We start from the raw sequence: 21,189 nt of genomic DNA, 5'->3' as shown, positions 1-21,189 counted from the left end.
TATCTAATCTGGAGGAACCGGGTTTGATTCCCAGCTCTGCCGCCTGAGCTGTGGAGGCTTATCTGGGGAATTCAGATTAGCCTGTACACTCCCACACACGCCAGCTGGGTGACCTTGGGCTAGTCACAGCTTCTCGGAGCTCTCGCAGCCCCACCCACCTCACAGGGTGTTTGTTGTGAGGGGGGAAGGGCAAGGAGATTGTCAGCCCCTTTGAGTCTCCTGCAGGAGAGAAAGGGGGGATATAAATCCAAACTCTTCTTCTTCTATGTAGAACTTAGATTTGCCAACCTTCAGATGGAGCTGGGAACTCTCCCAGAAATACAGCAGATTTCCAGACTACAAAGATGAAACCCTCCAGAGAAAATAATAAGTCTGGAGGGTGGACTCTATGGTGGCACATCCCTGTTGAGCTCGCTCTTCTCCCCAAATGCCAATATCCCGAGACTCTGCCTCCAAATTTTCAGGAATTTCCCACCATATAGTTGGCAACACTAGACTGCCTCTGTTGCCCACCCCCCAAATAACGTCAGCTGAGGATATCATTTCCAGGATACAGCCAGACACTCTGGAAGCCGCTGATGTGCAGCTGTGTGGGGCCAGCATGCTGAACTTGAAGTCACATCTCTCAATAATAGAAGTGACATCATCACATTGGTAGAAGCTCTCAAATTTGCAAATAAAATGATGGTTTTACCTCGATCACCCCTTCCCCAAGATCATGACATCACTTATGGGAACTGACATGAGCAGGCTGGCACAAACCCACATTTTTCATCAGTTCCTACCTATCAGCACTTCAACAGCCAGAAGGTCATGGAACGGAATGGCAAGAGGTGTCCTGCTACCAGTGAGAAGCTGGGAAACCTTGCAACAGACCATAAAGAGATGGCCCGGCTTCAGAGGTGGGATCCAGCAGGTTTTCACAGGTTCCCAAGAGTAGGTTACTAATTATTTGTGTGTGCCGAGAGGGGGTTACTAATTGGTGATTTTGCCACGTGATTTTTGCCTTAGTTACGCCCCTCCTCTTAACAGTAGCACGCAGAACTAGAAGCAGTCTAGCAGGAGGTGCACCGGCGTGCGTGGCAGCCTGCGCCTGCGTGCATTCATTTTCCACCCAAGGACCAGTCCTTGCCACAACCCCTTGCGTCCTTGCCACAGCCCCGCCCAGTAATGCCCTGCCCCCAGAATGCCTGGCCATGCCCCCGTTGTGCCCCGTCCAGCCCCATCGGCGCTATGCCACAGTTTGAATCCCACCACCATGGGAACCTGTTACTAAATTTTTTGGATCCCACCACTGCCCGGCTTCCTTTGCTGTAGTGGAGCTGCTCTGATCTTAGCTGCCTATGTGCATTAATTGCAATCTAGTGATTATAATGATAGGGACAACATATGTATCGCTGACCTGCGTGATGCGATGTAATTACCACTATTCACAGTTTTTATAGAAGCATTGTGGCTTTATGAATTTGGTTATTTTTCTTATAAACTGCTTGGAGCATTATCTAGGTAAAAGCCACTGCTGGCATTCTTCACCCAATTATGTTCCTGCTTTTTTCCCCAAAAACTTCCCCACTCCCCAACGGTAGACATATCAAAAATTATTTACAACCACCACCACCACCACCACCTTTATTAGGCATTTAAAATAGGCTCTAGAGCGTTACCAGACATTTATGAAGTGCAAATCAAGAGTACAGAGTACAGAGTGCAAATCAAGAGTATCAGAAATGATAAATTTCAAATAAATAATAAGTGGGACAAAATACTGCTTCTGATGGAACACTGTTTTTGTCCCATTCCAAGAAAGTCCCTGCTTGGCCCCTTGCCACCACTCAGTAAGGCAACTGAGGAAAAATGGGTCCCAGCTGGTATCCTGGGATGCCGCAATATCACTTCCAACTGTACAACAGGGGGTGATACTGCCATGTCACAGTATACTGTTGGATTTTCTTGAAATTCTATGGTTACATTCTTTGTGGGGCAGTGCCGTGCTGGGGCTAAATTGCGCCCAGGGGCATGACTACCTCCCCATGCCCCCCATGCCCAGCTCACCCCCCCCCTCCGCACCTCACTTATGGGAACCAGGGAACAAGCAGGGAGGGCAGGGCTTGGCGGCATGCAGCTTGGACGCACACCATTTCGTCATGACAAAAACGGCATGGGATACCCCATGTCCCCATTAGCGGTACGCCACTGTTGTGGGGAATCAAAGAGCTCTCCGCTACCCAGAGGTATCACTTCTCAACAGCATACCATGAGTTAAGCCTGTGGGGATATAAACATTTACTATGATCCAAGAAGACTTTCCTAGGTGAATTGTAATGGCTTGTGCAACAGGGGGACAGCTTGGTAAAACTGCGAAGTTGATATATTTGGAAACTAGAATAGTTAAACCACCAGAAGGGCGTCCGTATTTTTTTTACTCTAGAAGCGCTAAGGCAGTGTGAGCGATAACCATTAAGGGTTCTATCAGTAGATGCCCAAGTTTCTTGAAGTAGGGTCAAATCAAATTTTCTCCAATAGGAAATAAAACCAGGATTGATACTCCTCCCGCTCCAACCAGCAACACTCCAGGAGAGGAATTCAATACTTGGGGAATTTCTCAGTCAATCGCCATCACCTAGGGACACAATATCAGTTACATTTTGTTGAATACAACCATTTGTTAAATTAACCCAATTTGCTGATGGTGGAGACAAAATTGTGTCAGACCTAGCATTACTCATATGATGGACCAGGGGTCTTCAAACTATGGCCCTCCAGATGTTCAGGAACTACAATTCCCATCAGCCCTGCTACTTGGCCATGCTGGCAGAGGCTGATGGGAATTGTAGTTCCTGAACATCTCGAGGGCCATAGTTTGAAGACCCTGTGATGGACATAACAATAGCCTTGTTGGTGGAAGCTTAAATGCCAAGTATCTGGAAAGCCTCAACAGGGAGGATTCTTGGGATGAACTTTGGAGGTCGGGTTTGGCATGCTTGAACAAGACACTTCCCCTTATCTAAGTTCACAGAGGTATCACACTTCTGGTTGCAACAGCCTCCTCAAGTGCCATCATCATGGGAGTGGGACATCCCTTGGTAGGTGTCCATCTCCCTCCCCAGGTGACCATTTAAGGCCAAGCACTCGCCTTCCAACAGTGGCCAGCCAGATCCTCTTTCAGGCAGCTTGCTATAGGGTAGCCTATGGCGCAGAGCAGCAGTGGGCTGTAGGGAGGTTAAGAGAGAGCTCGTGGTATCTAATCTTGGAGGAACTCCTGTTTGATTCCCCAGCTTCCTGTCAGCCTGAGTCGTATGGAGGCTTTTTTTTTATCTGGGGAATTCAGATTAGCCTGTACACTCCCACACACGGCAGCTGGGTGACCTTGATCTAGTCACAGCTTCTCGGAGCTCTCTCAGCCCCACCTACCTCACAGGGTGCTTGTTGTGAGGGGGGAAGGGCAAGGAGATTGTAAGCCCCTTTGAGTCTCCTACAGGAGAGAAAGGGGGACATAAATCCAAACTCTTCTTCTTCTTCTTCTTCTTCTTCTATGGATTTCTCTCCATTGCCACTTGTTCCTCCTCCCCGCAATCATCACTTTTCAGAGATATGCTGCCTCGAGTCATCAGTTTCCATAGCTAACGGCTGCAGATAGTCTTAGCTTCCATAAATTTGTCTAAATCTTTTAAAACATCACCCGAGGCATCACCGTGCCGTCTTTCACTGAATTACACAAATTATGTACTGTGCAAAGAGATATGTCATTTGTCTTTCCAGGAGTTGCTACTAATCAATTCCATCAAGTGGTTTCCATTCCTAGTGCTGGGAGATGAATTTCTGTCTTCCATTACTTATAAAATAGATTCATAAAGCCAAAAAAAATGTTCCAAACGTTTTGCTTACGAACCAGCTCCCAAGCTCGACTTTTTATACACACGCCCATGAAGAAGCTGTTATGCCTACAACAAGTAGCATTTTGTAAAATTTAGCACAGTATTGCAGGCTTCTCGTAGCGGCTTTAGAATTATTGTGTATGCTGTTGGAAATGTAAATATCCAGAAAGGATGTTTTCTCATGTATGGTGGACTTGCAGAAAAGTGAAAGAATTTTGAAGGTCAATAGATACAATAGTTCAAAAGATTTTAAAGACTAACGTACAAATGAAACATGAGGCTTATCTTTTGGGACTTACAGACAGTTCTCTGGAAAGAAAACATGGAAATTTGTTTTTATATATAGCAGCAGCATCAAAAATTCTGTGTGTTCTGAAATTGAAAACTCCAACTATTCCTGCAAATGAAGAATAGTGGGTGAAGGTACAAAAGAGAGCGAGCGTGGTGTGGTGGTGAAGAGCAGGTGGATTCTAATCTGGAGAACTGGGTTTGATTCCCCACTTCTCCACCTGAGTGGTTGAGGCTTATCTGGTTAACCAGATGTGTTTCAAGCACTCCAACATTCCCTGCTGGGTGACCTTGGGCTAGTCACATTTCGTCAGAACTCTCTCAGCCCCACCTACTTCACAAGGTATCTGATGTGGGGAGAGGAAGGGAAAGGAGCTTGTCAGTCACCTTGAGTCTCCTTGCACAAGAGTAAGGTGTGGAGTATAAATCCAAACTTCTCCTCCTCCTCCTCCTCTTCTTCTTCTTCGGTTGGTTGAGATGGGCAAGTTTACTTGGTTACTAAAAGAAAATAACTTAATTAAGTTCATGGACAATTGGAAACCCTTGACAGAATATCTAGATAAAACAGAAAAATTTAATTGTTGACTGGTGGTTTTGAAGGTTAAGAACTGTTAAATTAAGATCCAATAGAGACAAGTGAGACTGTTTATTAATAATGCGAAGGGTTTCATTTCATTTTGATGCTTAAAAGCCGAGTGCTGAAAGTGTAGGGTTTAAAAATTAATGTTCGATGTAGAAGAAACTGCAAGTCTATATGAAATAAGTACTTCATAGTTTGGTGAATTTCTATCTTCGTGCATGTTTTTGACTTTGATTTTGAAGTACAAATTTTAAAGAACTTTTGAAAAGAATTATTTTGGATGTGTTATTTTCCACGGATTCAGACCTTTGATTTGACAGATTCACAGCTTGGCACATGGGAGCCCCATTCAAAGGACCAGCCACGGCGCCACGGCTGCACCAGCACAGTGTGCCCAAGGTGGCATGGAGAGGCTGAAAATGGGAAACCAGGAAACCCCCCACCGGCAGGAAGCCCCAATTGGGCATACGGGACTTATGCCACCTTTTCGGTGGTATAAGTCCAAAACCCCAGCTGCTGACACAACAGAGACAATGGCTGGGAGGAAACTGACTAACATCAGCTTATCTTCCAGCTATGTTCCCAGATTGCCCCCGCTATGCTGGCAGCGGTGGGGGGGGAGCAGGGATGTTGGCATGGCATCCACCATGGCATCCCACCGCCGGGGAAGGCAAATCCACTGGAAGGCAAATCCACCAGTGGATTCACCCTCCCCTCCTTTGGATGGGGCTGTTTGCTTCTGAGATTAGATCTGCTTTGATCCTTCATCTCAGGCAGAACAAATACAATTCACCTCTCTGGTAGATGTGGAACTATGCTATGCAGATATTTAAACAGACATTATGGGGTTTTGTTATATATATTAAAAACAAAAATAAGATGTGGAATATAAACATACCTAAAGTTGCTCAAGACTTTCTATTCCTTAGCTCCACCCTCAATCAAAAGATTGTCATGCCCTTATATAAAGCAGTGGTGCGACCGCACTTGGAGTACTGTGTTCAGTTCTGGTCACCACATCTCAAAAAGGATATCGAAGAGATAGAAAAAGTGCAGAGAAGGGCAACGAGGATGATTGAGGGACTGGAGCTGTCTTTCCTTATGAGCAGAGGCTGCAGCGCTTGGGACCTCCTTTAGTTTGAGAGGAGACGCCTGAGGGGGGGATATGATTGAAGTCTACAAAATTATGCATGGGATAGAATGTACTGACAGAGAGAAATTTTTCTCTTTCTCAACAATACTGTTCAGAAACTAGAGGCATACATTGAAAATGCTGGGGGGAAGAATTAGGACTAATAAAAGGAAACACTTCTTCACGCAACGTGTGATTGGTGTTTGAAATATGCTGCCACAGGAGGTGGTGATGGCCACTAACCTGGATAGCTTTAAAAGGGGCTTGGATAGATTTATGGAGGAGAAGTCGATCTATGGCTACCAATCTTGATCCTCCTTGATCTGAGATTGCAAATGACTTAACAGTCCAGGCACTCGGGAGCAAAAGCCACGGAAGTCCATTGCTCACATCCTGCACGTGAGCTCCCAAAGGCACCTGGTGGGCCACTGCGAGTAGAAGAGAGCTGGACTAGATGAACTCTGGTCTGATCCAGCTGGCTTGTTCTTATGTTCTCAAAAGGGAGACTTGTAGCCAAGAAATGAGAGACTGAGACTGGGAATGGCAGTCATGAAGAAGCTACAAAAGATTCCGAAATGTAATGATGTGCTACCGGCAACCAAGATTAACTAAATTCATGCCATGGTAGTTTCTATGTATGGGTTTGACAGTTGGGCAATGAAGAATGCTGGCAGGAAGAAGTTAGATTATTTTGAAATGTTGCGTTGGATGGGAGTTTTATGGATACCCTGGATTGCCCAAAAGACAAATAAGTAGGTTCTAGATCAAACCAAGTCTGAACTGTCCCTAGAAGCTAACATGACTAATCTGAAGCTATTGTACTTTGGTCACATTATGACAAGATTGGAGTCCCTGGAAAAGACAATAAAAGAAAAGCCTTTGACAATACAAAGACAATAATGTTAGAAGTTGAAGGCAGCAGAAAACGAGGAATACCCAACATGAGATGGCTTGACCTGAATCTGGTGAACTGGGTTTGTCTCCCCGCTCCTCCATGTGAAGCCTGCTGGGCAACCTTGAGCTAGTCACAGTTCTCTCAGAACTCTCTCAGTTCCACCTATCTCTCAAGGTGTCTGTTGTGGGGAGAGGAAGGAAAGGAGCTTGTAAGCAGCTTTGCAGCTCCTTTTGGTTGAGAAAAAAGGTTATAAATCCAATGTCTTCTACTTTGTCATCACTCCAGAAGGACCTAAGGAAAGCAGCTTACTTGTCAATTAATGTTTTCTGATGCATGGGTGATGACAGGGATGACCACAGTACAGCAGAGATGAATGCACATGTAAACACACCTGCAATTCAGTTTAAAGCCATTTTGAGTGTTTGATTTTTTAGAAAAAAAATAACAATTTTTCAAACATTTGTGGGTGCTGCTTGCAATTTGTAATCAAACTGCAATTTCAACAGAGGGGTGTTCGCTTATCACAAGGAAGACAAATTCAGGTTGTGCAGTAATCCCCTCCCCTCCCACATCTTACTGGGCAGTACATAAAAAAATACAAGATATTATAAGAAGCCAGCCCTACATATTATATTCCTCATTACACAAGGGCAAGCAGACTCTTGATGAAATAAAAAGCAGTCAATTTAAAATGAATAAAAAGAAATAGATTTTGAGCAGTTTGTAATTACCATAAGCACAGCTCACTTCTTCAAAAGGCATTCATTATTAAGGAAAATAGATTGGTAAGATTAAATAAATTATAAGGAGCAAACTTCACACTTGACCAGCTACTGAAAGGAGAAGAAAAATTCTCTCCTGATGGCCTGGAATATTTTAATTGAAGAAGTGTAATATGGCCAACTACCCATCTTTAAGGCATGTCATGAAGATCACCAGACATCCAATTTGTGTGTTCCATTAATGGCATTTTCCTGGGCTGCATTAAACCATCAGTCTAGCCATAAGTCCTAAGAAACAGTCAGGATCATGCCCAGGAATTCATTCAGATGTCATGTGCCGGTGTTTGTGCTTTTTATATCACGTTTCTACTAGATTGTCAGCCAGTGGATAGCCACCAGCAGGAGTCTGGTGGGAGTGCTGTCAGGAGAGGAGGAGGAGGAGGAGGAGGAGGAGGAGGAGGAGGAGGAGGAGGAGGAGGAGGAAGAGGAGGAGAAGGAGAAGGAGGAGGAGAAGGAGAAGGAGGAGGAGAAGAAGAAGGAGGAGGAGGAGGAGAAGGAGGAGGGAGCAGGAGAAGAAGAAGAAGGAGAAGGAGGAGGAGGAGGAAAAGAAGGAGAAGGAGAAGGGGAGGAGAGGAGGAGGAGGAGAAAAAGGAGGAGGAGGAGGAGAAGAAGGAGAAGGAGGAGGAGGAGGAGGAGGAGAAGAAGAAGAAGAAGAAGAAGAAGAAGAAGAAGAAGAAAGAAGAAGAAGAAGAAGAAGAAGAAGAAGAAGAAGAAGAAGAAGAAGAAGAAGAAGAAGAAGAAGAAGAAGAAGAAGAGGAGGAGCAGGAGCAGGAGCAGGAGCAGGAGCTGGAGCAGGAGCAGGAGCAGGAGCAGGAGCAGGAGCAGGAGCAGGAAGAGCAGGAGGAGTTTGGATTTGTATCCCCCCTTTTCTCTCCTGCAGGAGACTCAAAGGGGCTGACAATCTCCTTGCCCTTCCCCCCCTCACAACTAACACCCTGTGAGGTGGGTGGGGCTTAGAGATCTCCGAAAAGCTGTGACTAGCCCAAGGTCACCCAGCTGGCATGTGTGGGAGTGCACAGGCTAACACCTGGAATTCCCTCGGACAGCTCTCCTCAGCCTGTTGCAGAGCGGGAATCAAACCTGGTTCCTCCAGATTAGATTAGATTTAGAATGAAACCTGGATTTCCTCCAGACCTGCTCTGAACCACTATGCCACTGCTGCTCCAGTGGCGTAAGATGACATTATATCACTTCTGGGGGAAACCTGGAACTGATGCCATGTCACTCTAGGAATCACCCAAAACTCTATCAAAGTGACATAGAGCCATTGCACAAGGGTAGCATTTTTTTTCTCCTGCTGCCCACCACAGTGCCGCCAGGCAACGAGATGGGTTCTCTTATGGATTAAAAACTGGTTACATTACAGGAAAGAGTAAAAATGAATGGACAGTTCTCACAATGGAGCAAACAAAATCAGTGGGGGTCCCTTGAGGATCAGCATTGGTGTTGGTGCCATTTAATTTGTTCATAGGAGCAGCAGTGGCGTAAGAGGTTAAGAGCTCGTGTAGCTAATCTGGAGGAACTGGGTTTGATTCCCTGTTCTGCCACCTGAGCTGTGGAGGCTTATCTGGGGAATTCAGGTTAGCCTGTACACTCCCACACACGCCAGCTGGGTGAGGGGGGGAAGGGCAAGGAGATTGTCAGCCCCTTTGAGTCTCCTGCAGGAGAGAACAGGGGGATATAAATCCAAACTCTTCTCCTTCTCCTTCTTCTCCTTCTTGAGTTGTCAACTTTTGTGTTGTAAAAGTTTTAGTGCTTCAAGTTGAATGGTTGTACTTTACTATGTGAGGGATGCAAGGTCAAGACCTCCACTGCATTAGCATCAGCCGCCCTACTTGTTTGGAGTGGGCTAAATGCCCTGCCCCTTTACCAGTCATAAGGTCAGACAGACTACCATCCACTAGTCCCTGTGCGCTTCAGAACAGGGGAGGGTTCAAGTAACCCCAAACTTTCCCTGGCTTTCTCTGGGCAGCCACACCAGCTGAGAACATTCCCCAGCCAATTCACCTTGACCTGTGACGGAGATGATTTAATCAGCCCACTCCGCGCCAAGTGCCCCACCCCCCTCTGGCTGACCTCGGTCTTGGCCCAGAGGGGATATAAATCCAAACTCCTCCTCGTCCTCCTCGTCCTCCTCGTCCTCCTCCTCCTCTTCTTCTTCTTCTTCGATGATCTACCCAAACCAGGGGTGAGTAGTATACTGGGCAAATTTGCAAATGAAACAAAATTATTCAGGATGGTGGAAACCAAGAATGACTGTGAAGAGCTGCAGGAGGATCTGCACAAATTGGGCAACTATGGGGCAAATGAAGTTCAAAGTTGGTAAATATATGAAGATGTACATTGGGACAAAAAATCCCAACTTCAAGGCTAGGCAAATTGGGGTCAGAACTTACTGAGACTGAGAGGGAAAAGATCTTGGGGATGTAATAGACAGTTCAGTGGAAGTGTATCAACCCAGTGAGCTGCAGGAGTTGAAAAAACCTCTATGTTAGGAATTATTAGGAAAGAGATTGAAAATAAAGCAGCCAATATTATAATGCCCCTGTATAGATCTTTGGTACAGCCTCATTTGGAATACCATGTGCAGTTCTGGTTTTCATGTCTCGAAAATAACATTGCAGAGCTGGGCGGAGGGGAAAGTACAGAAGAAGACAACCAAGGTTGCAAGACGGTTGGAGCAACCAAGGCGGTTGGAGCAACTTTCCCATGAGGACAGGCTGAAGAATCTGGGACTTTTCAGTTTAGAAAAGAGACAACTAAGGTGGGAGGAATGATAAGAAGCTTATAAAAGTATGCATGGAGTGGGGAGTGTTGACGAAGAGATATCGTTCTCTGTCTCTCAAAATACTGGAGCTCAAAGGCATTCAATAAAGCTGACAGACAGTAGTTTCAACAGGGACAAAAGGGAAAAATTATTTACACAGTGAGTGATTAAAATGTGGAATTCACTACCAGGGTATGTAATGGCCACTGCTTTAAAGGGTGATTAGGCAGACTCATGGAGGATAGGTCTACCAGTGACTACTAGCCATGGAGACTCAAAGGAATCTCTATGGCTCATTCCACACATGCAGAATAATGCACTTTCAAACTGCTTTCAGTGTTCTTTAAAGCTGTGCAGAATGGCAAAAAATCCAACTTGCAAAACAGCGCTGTAGAAAGTGGTTTGAAAACGCATTATTTTGTGTGTGCGGAAGGGGCCTATGTTTAAAAGTGGTCAACCTCTGCGTCCCAGTGCCAAAAGGCAACATGTAGGGCCATGGTGGCGAATCTTTGGCACTCCAGTTGTTATGGACTACAATTCCCATCAGCCCCTGCCAGCATGGCCAATTGTACTCCATATTGTAGTCCAATTGTAGTCGTGTTGTTGCCCCTTCAGAGGAACTGGTTGGCCACTGTATATGACAGGATGCTGGACTAGATAAACCGCTGGTCTGATCCAGCAGGGCTCTTCTTATGGTGGTAGCTGCATCATAGAGGGACAAGGGATCACCAGTAAGTTCACCTCTGCTGAATGGAGAGGCCGACTTGGGACATATGGGGTAAGGCGGTCACGCAGGTATGGGGGATCTTCAAGATTTAGGGAGTTGAGATTCAGGTGATGAGGGTAAAGCTAGCGGAGCATATATATACTTGTGGAATGTCCAGGGTGGGAGAAAGGACCATTTGCATTGGTTAACAAGTGTAAAGGGTGCAGTGTGTTTGGCATGTGTTGAGTGGAATCCACTCAATTTAGCATATGTAGGTAACAATGAAGTTGCACAATCAGTTAGCGAGGGCATGTGCACAGCCATACAAATGGTTCTTTCTCCCAGCCTGGACATTCCACAGGTATATATACTCCACTTGCTTTACTACCATCATATCCTCTGAAGATGCCAGCCACAGATTCAGGCGAAACGTCAGGAGAAAATGCTACTGGAACACAGCCATGCAACCTGGAAAACCCACAATATTCCAATGTTTCCGGCCGCGAAAGCCTTCAACAATACAATAATTAAATTATTTTTATCAGAGAAACAACTGCTGTAGGCATCTCACCTCCCTCCAAAACAAAGGATGCCCTACGGATTAATCTTGACGAAGGTCTAATAGTTCTCAGCTTGTCAAACTTTTTCTTGAAGTTCTACAGCCACCTGGCTTCTGACTCAGGAAAGAAGATAACATTTCTCCCTTCACTGTAGAGGTTAGGGTAGGGTCAATACACAGCTGGGATTAATGCCTGTAGAAACCATTTGGATAAGTTACAGGACAGCAAAGTGTTCCAAATGTATTACATTAGGCCACATATAGGAACCCTTTCCCTGAGGTCCGCTGACAGCTCGTGATCCCGGGAACAGGCTCTTGTAGCATCTTTACCACATGAACAATTTTATATTTGCAGAAGAAACTATTCTTTTTTTCCCAACTGCATTCTTATAATATCATCAATCATTAATGCCTCTGGATACTATCATCACTGGAATTTTTTGAATAGCCCACCATTGTTCATTAGGGTTTAAAATGGTTTTTCCTTTTAAAGCAAGGCATCAATTTTCTAACAAGGTAACCATTAGGTATGCTATGCAAAGCAGTTAGACTTCTGTTTTATTTTGTCCTTGCTTTTGGAAGTTATTGCTCTATAGCAAATTTGTGATTGGAAAAACAGAGTGATGCTGTATGAATATGAAAATAACTCCTCTGACTCTGACCAAAGGTCTGCATAAATCTGGACTCCTTCTTCCAAGCATAGGATATTAATAATCATTTCCAACAACTCCGGCCAGTTGCTGCAAAAATGCCAGGGTAAAATGTAGGAAACATCAGCCAATCCAGGTTTCTATTACGCTGGATGGGAGACGATTTATTTGACATATAACACTGAGTCATAGCTTAGGGGAGAAAGGAGGGTTAACCTTTCCTAATGGTTTTTTCAGGGCCAGCTCAGTGTAACACCAGCGATAGGGTCGGGAGGGTGTAACACTAGTGAGTAGGTTGGGAGGGTCCTCTGATCTAATCACCTGTAAATAAATCCACCTTCATTCTACATTGTCATTGCTTTTACAGCTGTAATTTCATCAGCCATCCTCCCTTTGAGACACCACCTCTAAGCCTGGAAACATCAGGTTGATGTCTCAGTGACCATTAGACTAATGGACCCAACTGTTGATGTCTGTGTTTTGTCTTTCCCGGGAAATGAAATCTCTTTTATCTAGGGATATTAAGGATAATCTGTGCATAACCCTGAGGGCCCATTTTTCCCTGGCATAAAGTTTCCCACTCTCCCAATAGCCAGTGTTCAGTATTTCCTAGACAGCTCTCTATCCATGATACTGTTCCACAGCCTGTTCCTCCAGAGCTGAAGCTGTTTATATTTTTTATCTTTTAGAGCCTGTATTACTTCTAACTTAACGAATTTTTAATTTTGATTTGGATATATTGTGCTCTTATCTATAAGTTGTTCAATGCCTCTGAGCTCCTTAGGGAGTGGCGTCTATAAACCTAATATATAAATAAATAAATAAATATAAATAAGCTCTTAGTTGCCTCCAGTTCTGCTACAAGATCAGGACAACCATAACTTTTACTGCCATTCTTCCCCATATATTCCTCAATCTATTCCAGACCTAATCCCCCTCACAAATTCCCTTATATCCTAGGGACTGTGTGTGTGTTCTTGGCTGCTCTTATTTTATTGTGTGTGCTGGTGTACCCCCCCCTTATCCCTTAATAAAAAATTTTCTGAAACTTTATTCAGCTTCTTCTCACATTTCCTTGTGAAAGCTGACTCCTCATATATACATAGGCAATCAAGACTCCGAAGCTAGTTGCCTGACCTTTGTGCTAAGTCAAGAGTCTGCTCCTGCTAAACCCCACTCCAAAAGGAAAGACTTCCTATCATTTCTAGGTAACATCTATTTCTTTCTGTTACCACCTTCTATCTTGAGAATTTATTTTTTGTTTACCTTTATCATTTGTCTGGCCATCTCTCTGTGATTCCTCCATTCAGTCACGGCTTGCATTTGGTTGTTCCTTATGTTTTACATGCTATTTTAGCTTTTCTTTCCAATCTGGTTTAATTATTTTGTTCAGCTCTTTTTAATTGTGTTTAAGACGCTTTTTATTATTAACATTTTTAATCTGTTAGCCACCTTTTTTTTTTTAATTTTAGTTTTCAAAAAATTAAAATTACATGAAAAAATAAGTTGGAGAGAAAAAAGACAAATACAAATAATATTGAATAATCAGAAGCTATCCCATTCTACAATAAGGGAATTATACAATAAAGGAAAAAAGGCACAAAAAATCCTTGCTAAGGGTACATGCTAAGTTATTTCAACATCAGTGCCATATTGATATTAGTAAAAAAACAAGAAGAAGGGAAGTAAAATTAAACAAATCATTATTGTATCTTTTTCCCTCTAATTACATACAATAGGGTGAAGATTCTTGGTGTAGCTACAAACTTAACTTCTGACATAAGCAGAGTGTACTTCGATATTCTCTCCCCTGCTTCTCTAATTACCTCTCTGTACTTATCCCTCTCCCTGAACTCCCCAACACTCTTTCCTCTGGGTTAGCCACAATCTTTGATGGGTGGCCCTTGATGAGGTCAGAAAGGCAGGCTATAAATTTTGTAAATAACTAAGTCCAGCACTGTTTCCAAATAGGGCCACTTAGATAAACCTGACATGGTCATGGAAAGTTATAGGATTTTAATTAACATCATTATCTTTCAAAAAAACAAATTGGATAAATCGAACTGCTACATTAGCCAGGCCATCTGTATGTAACTTCCAATCTTGGTTCAGAGACAAAGGAGCTGGTGAAGCCATCACTGAAAATACAGCATTTTTTCTCACCAACTCAGTATATTCCTCCAGATTGGGCACCTCAATTTGTGGGTTGTTTTCTCACTCTCTTCATTAAGGAGAGGAAAATTCGTAGAAATCTCTTTGAAGCAAAGCAGGATTCACCCAAGCTCCCAAAAAATGCATTGGATATGAATTCCAACATGGATTTTGCTGGCAGCACAGAGAATTTAACCTGGTTGGGTTTCAAAGATAAGAGCTCCTGGCCAATTCCTCAGGATTTCACATTTATGTCATTTTTTATCATCATTGTCCTTCTGCTCTTATTTTGGCAACATGGAAAAGATATTTGGTGCAAAGTTTTAAAAAATGTTAGCAGATGAAAATAGCTCTATGTCATCATCTGATTATTTGTTCTTATGTTCATATGATAAAAAGCTTTTTAAGTGTAATCAATGAATCTTTAGCTAATAAAAGATAATAAGCAAGGAGAAAGGCATTCACCTAAACAACCCTAACATAAAATAGTGTCTCTCCTTTGGAGAGCATGCTATCTCAAAGAAAGGGCTTTCTTGGCTCCATCAAAATTGATTGATGCGAGATACAAAAAAGCAATTAGTCACAATTCTGTCAGTGGGATCCAAGCCAAACTTAATAAATCATTATTTAAAACTGCTGATCAAACATTACTGTGCATTAAAAAATTCTGCTCACGCACAGATAACTGAAAACTACTCGGAGAAAGGTGTAAAAACCCCACAACCTAACCAATCTTCTTGAACCTAGGGGAAACTCTTTCACTAATGGTTTTATGGAGCAAGAATCACTGTGAGAATAATGAAGAGCCTCATTCTGCACTGAGACTTGCATGTTGTTGCTTTGTGCAAGTGATAGTTGCACCAGGTCAAATGTCAGGGATTTCCACTTGGACATCACTGACCAAACCCATTTTTTTTGTAGAAGGGGTTGCAAATCCTTCAGTGCAAGCCAGTAGGTGGACTTTAGCTGGCCAAAAGGCCAGGGATTATGACTCCTCCTTACAAAAATAGCAGCAACCGACTTCAACGGGCAGCCATTGCGGCTGTGGTAGGAGCAGAACAGGCAAAGGAAGTTGGTGCAGGCTGTGCATTGTGCAAAGTGCAGAGAGGTTTGCAGGGAACTGCAATGATTGACGGCTCCTAGCCGTGAAGGCAAACAGATGTGTGCCAGCACACCCTGAGCTCCGGCCTTCTTGGTTTGTTGAGGCTCAAGAGCTGCGGACTAACCCACACCCTAAGTTACATGTTATGTTTGAAATGTTTGAGAATGCTCCCACTGCTTTTACTGTATTTGTCGTGAAAGTCTCATGCGGATTAACAACGTGGAGTCGCATCTCGTGGAGACAAGCTGTCAGGCGCCGGTCTTCCATGGCTGCAGTTCGCCCGCGGGACAGTCGTGTATGGCCGGTAGGCAAGCTGGGAGTAGGTTTAGCCGCGCCTACACCACTTACAGCAGGAAGGGCTGAAGCTGGGGGTTCGCCCCTGGAGCTCCTAGCTTTCATGGGTCCCCAAATGGAGATTGGGGACCACTTGGATGTTGTGGGACTCCGCTTGCTGGCATAGGAGGTTAAGAGCCTGCATCTAATCTGAGGAAACCAGTTTGATTCCCAGCTCTGCCACTCCCGAGCTGTGGAGGCTTATCTGGGGAATCTTAGATTAGCCTGTACACTTCCACACACGCTTTAGCTGGTGACCTCTAATGGCCTTCCGTGATCGCTAAAAGCATATTGAGGAGATAGAAAAAAAGAGAAGGGCAACAAGGATGATTGAGGGACTGGAGCACCTTCCCTATGAGGAGAGGCTGTGCTGCGCTTTGGGACTCCTTTAGTTCTGGAGAGGAGGCGCTGGAGGGGATATGGCGGATTGAAGTCTAAGCAAAATTATGCATGGGGTAGAAAATGCTTACAGAGTATAAATTTTCTCTTTTCTCACAATACTTCAGGAACCAGGGGCATTCATTGAAAATGCTGTGGGAAGAATTAGGACTCACAATAAAAGGAAGTCACTTCTTCACTTAACGTGTGATTGGTGTTTGGAATATGCTGCCACAGGAGGTGGTGATGGCCACTAACCTGGATAGCTTTGAAAAAAGGGCTTGGAGCAGATTTATGGAGAGGAGAAGTCGTGATTTATGGCTTACCAATCTTGATCCTCTTTTGATCTGAGATTGCAATGTACCTCTTTTAACAGTGACCAGGGTGCTCCTAGGAGCAACAGCCGCAGAGAAGGCCATTGCGCTCTTCACATCTTACATGTGAACTCCCCAAAGGCACCTGGTGGGGCCAGGAAGTGCGTAGGTAGCAGGAGAGCTGGGACTAGGATGGACTTCGGGTCTGATCCAGCTGGCTTTGTTCCTATATGTTCTTATGTCTCCTAAGTGTTCTTAAGTGTTCTTGGGCTAGTCACAGCTTCCTCGGAGCTCTCCTCTCAGCTTCACCACCCATGGCTCACAGGGTGTTTGCTGTGAGGGGAAGGGGCAAGGAGATTACAAAGCCCTTTGAGTCACCTGCAGGAGAGAAAGGGGGATATAAATCCAAACTCTTCTTCTTCTTCCTTCTTTCTAGTGGTGGCACCTGATCTGAGTGCAATGTCCTTCCCTTTGAGGGGAGCTGGGCTTATTCTGATTCCTGAGTGCTCTAAATCACTCCTGGAGGGTTTGCCAGGCACCTACCCAAGGCTCTGCCAGGCACCTACCTTTGGACACTAGTCCAAAACCCATTTTCTTTTAATCCAGGTTTTCTTTAATTAAGGGATTGATTTCGATTCACTTCATTTCCTTTTTGTTGAGAACTGTTTTCTGATTCAAGCTGCTCAATCATTTTATGCTCTTTTCTGCTTTTTTAACCATTTTATTAAAATGGATAAAAAAACTCTCATGATGTCAATGCCGCCTTCCTTTTCACTTTCCTTGTAAGCAAGTCCCCCTTGCACAGGTTCCCTCTGGGACAGTCAGCACAGTAAGAGCAGCAGTGGCATAGTGGCTAAGAGCAGTGGCTAAGAGCAGGTGCACGCTGATCTGAAGGAACTGGGGTTTGATCTCCCCTCCTGCCTTTGAGTTGTGGAGGCTTATCTGTGGGAATCTCGGATTAGCCTGTACACTCCGCACACACACACCTCAGCTAAGCGACCTTGGCTAGTCACAAGCAGCTCTCGAGTTAGCTTCTCAGCCCCACCCACCTTCACAGGATTTGCGATTTCCTTTGTTGTGTGGGGAGCAAGGGCAAGGAGATTGTAAGTTTCTCTCCCTTTGAGTCTCCTACAGGAGAGAGAAAGGGGGATATAAATCCAAACTCTTCTTCTTCTTTCTTACTTCTATATATGCATCCACATTTCCTCCTCTACTCTTTAGTTTGCCAAAACGAACCTTGGCAAACCAGTGGGAGAGTATGTGGGGCTTAAGCCATAGAGAGTGGTCTCGTAACATCAGCCATGTCGCCAACTTCACTACTCTCCTCTACTGGAAGTGAAGCAATGGGTAAAATCCATAGTGTTTCCTGCAATTCCTAGAGCTTGCCTCATTTCATTTTGTCAGTTATCTCCCTAGGGAGAGACACTTACATGCTATAAGCAGAGTGCGCTTGGGGCATAAGACAGTGGAGCATCCACAAGCACGCCAGTGCAGGTGTCAGTAGGCAATAAAAGAAAACGACGGAGCTCATTCGGTGCATCTTCTTAACTTCATGGCTAAGAGTGAGTATTTATTAGTGAACTCCATTAAGGATAGAAAGTGTGAGAGATAGGTCCTCCATTCTAATCTTATGGCCCCTTCCTCAAGACACGCAGGGTCATCGTGGGGTTTCTCAAACCACTTTCTACAACTTGTTTCTGTAAGTGGATTTTGCCATTCCGCGACAGCTTCAAAGAGCACTTGAAAGCAGTTGTGAAAGTGCATTCTTCTGCATATGTGGAATGAGCCTATCTGGCTGATTGGGATGGATGCAGCCAGCATCCCATCTGCATGCACATGGTGCAGCATGGAGAGCAAGGAGAGAGAGAAGCTGGAGAGAGAGGAAGAAGCTATGGAAGGGAAGGTAGTCCCAGAGAATAAAGCAATCTACATATCAAAAGCTGATAGTGTCCAGTATGATAGAGAAAATAAGGTGTCCAGTGCAGAGGTGGGGATCCAGCAGGTTCTCACACAGGTTCCCGAGAGTAGGTTACTAATTATCGGTGTGCGCTGGGAAGGATTACTTTCAATTGGTGATTTTGCCACGCGGATTTTTGGTACTTTAGTTACGCCTCCTCCTCAGCAGCAGCACATTGCGAACTTCTTAGCTAAATCTAGCAGTGAGGTGCACCAAGGCGGGCGCATAAGGTGCAGCCTGCCGCCTGCGGCATTCGCTTCTCACTTCCTAAGGACTGGCGCATGCTGCAGCTGGCCCCTCTTGCCACAGCCACACCTCCCAGGAATGCCCCACCCCCCTGAATGCCTCGCCACGCCTCTTGTCGTACCCCGCCTTCCAGCTCTAGCCGCTGCTTTTGGCCACGCCACAGTTTGAACTGCACCACCATGGGAACTCTGTTACTAAAAATTTTTGATCCCCAAAGCACTGTGTCAATGCCTATGACCTCTAGCTATGACCCCTGTTTCCTGTTTTGAGGCAAGGGGAAACAGCTGCATAGTTCTTTCTACTTCTAATAATATTCACTCTCCTGGCTTGTACTCCAGAAGTTACATCCCAGCATCCAAGATGGGTGGGTTTTTTGCCTCCCACTCGCTATACATGTTGCAACAGCAGCAGGCAAATGGAGATGATCAGTGGGAGATTTGTCTCCATAACAGAAGGTCTGACAACCCTAGTCTTACATGATCATTATGCTATAACAGTCCCTTGTAACTGAATCTCTGCCTTTGTCCACACAGGAAAATACAGGTATGGCTGATTGCTACAAGGTGATCGACACAATATCCAGTAGTGTGTGGATGCAGTCACTGACATTTTACTCCAGCTCCAGCCGCATGCTTTCTGAAGAAAAGCAATGAATTCCTCCTCAATTTCCAAGAAACCAGGAATGAGGCTCAAGGAGTGCTCATTTACTCCATAATCTAGGATCACTGTGGGGTGAAGTCCTTCAAGGCACAAATTTTGAGCCAAGATTCTTTTTTTTTTGAGGACACTGAGAGAACATGTGGGCTCTGCCTGCCACATTTTGCTTTCCAATCTTATCTCATCTGTCATAATTTCTGCTCCAACACTACCTCCAGTGGCTCTCTAGGAATTAGTAATTCCAACTCTTTTTAAAGTGCTTTAGCTGGACTTTGGAAATCATGAACAAATACTTTCCCCTGAAGCTAAGAAAACCACTTGTTATCTTTCCCAGAAAAAAGTGAAGCATTACAGCAAAGGATTACATGGATGCCTAGGAGAGAGGTTTCTCCCTCTTCTTCCACCCTCCTGGCGTGGGATTAGCTGCATTACTCACTGGCCACATTATATGTCCATCTTTCTCTTCCACTTTGCTTTAGACTTCTAACCCATGCCAATTCTGGGCTCATACAAGGGCTTTGGGCAGCTCTCACAGCCGTCATCACATAATACATATCTCAGCAATAGTCAAACATATAAAATCTTAAAAATACAAGATAGCATTCTCACAGACACCGGCTCTTTTAAAAGAGTGAGGAGGAATATAGCAAATCTTTTTTTCCAGGGGCCTATGGTGACTCTCAGCAGCTTTAGAAGCAGACCACACTGGGTAGAAGTTATGGGCATATAACTAGTTCTACAGTCTGCATTGACGGTATTCAGGCTAGGCTGTTGAATGACTGGGCAAGTGAAAGAGCTGTAAAACAATTCCCTGCTTCCACCATATGACAAATACCTTCTTTTGCCTTTACCAGCATATTTGATGTTTCACTCTTGCCAGTATGAACAAATCCCCCCAAGGGTGTATTTCCCAATAACTTTGGATCGCAAGCCAATCTTAACTAGTGTTTGTTAGTTCCCAATTTTCCAAGGCGCGGGGGGAGGGGGGGGCGTGGAATGGTAGTGTATGGCCCAGTCTTGTCAGAAGCTAAGCAAGGATGGTATTTGGATGGGCGATCACCAGAGAAAGCTGAAGAAGCCACTGGCAAACCAACTCAGCTTACTCACTTGCTTTGAGTAAGTAACCCAATGGGGCTGCCTTATGCTATCTATCTATCTATCTATCTATCTATCTATCTATCTATCTATCTATCTATCTATCTATCTATCTATCTATCTATCTATCTATCTATCTATCTATCTATCTATCTATCTATCTATCTATCTATCTATCTATCATTTATTTCTCTCTCTCTCTATCATTTATTTCTCTCTCTCTCTCTCTATCATTTATTTATTTATTTATTTATTTATTGCTCTCTCTCTCTCTCTCTCTCTATCTATCTATCTATCTATCTATCTATCTATCTATCTATCTATCTATCTATCTATCTATCTATCTATCTATCATCTCTCTCTCTCTCTCTCTCTCTCTCTATCTATCTATCTATCTATCTATCTATCATCTATCTATCTATCTATCTATCTAAACTTATTCCCCACCCTTTTGCCATAGTCTTAGGTGGGCTAACAATAAAGCTATACAAAATCTTACACCCCAAAAATGGCAAAATCACAATAAAACCCTATTCTAAAAACCCTAACAATCTAAAATCTCTTTTTAAAAAACATAATTGATGATGATGATGATAGATTTCACAGCTGCCAGATCTTTAGCTGGTTGTTGGCCTCTCGTTACAATTCGAGTCTCACCCAGAGGCTTAGGAAGTTGTAATGTATCAGAGTAGTATTTGTGCGGATCCCAGCAGGGCTGCCTT

The sequence above is a fragment of the Sphaerodactylus townsendi genome, linkage group LG10 (assembly GCF_021028975.2).
Source record: "Sphaerodactylus townsendi isolate TG3544 linkage group LG10, MPM_Stown_v2.3, whole genome shotgun sequence".
Taxonomy (NCBI): Eukaryota; Metazoa; Chordata; class Lepidosauria; order Squamata; family Sphaerodactylidae; genus Sphaerodactylus; species Sphaerodactylus townsendi.
Note: the sequence above shows the minus strand (reverse complement) of the source record.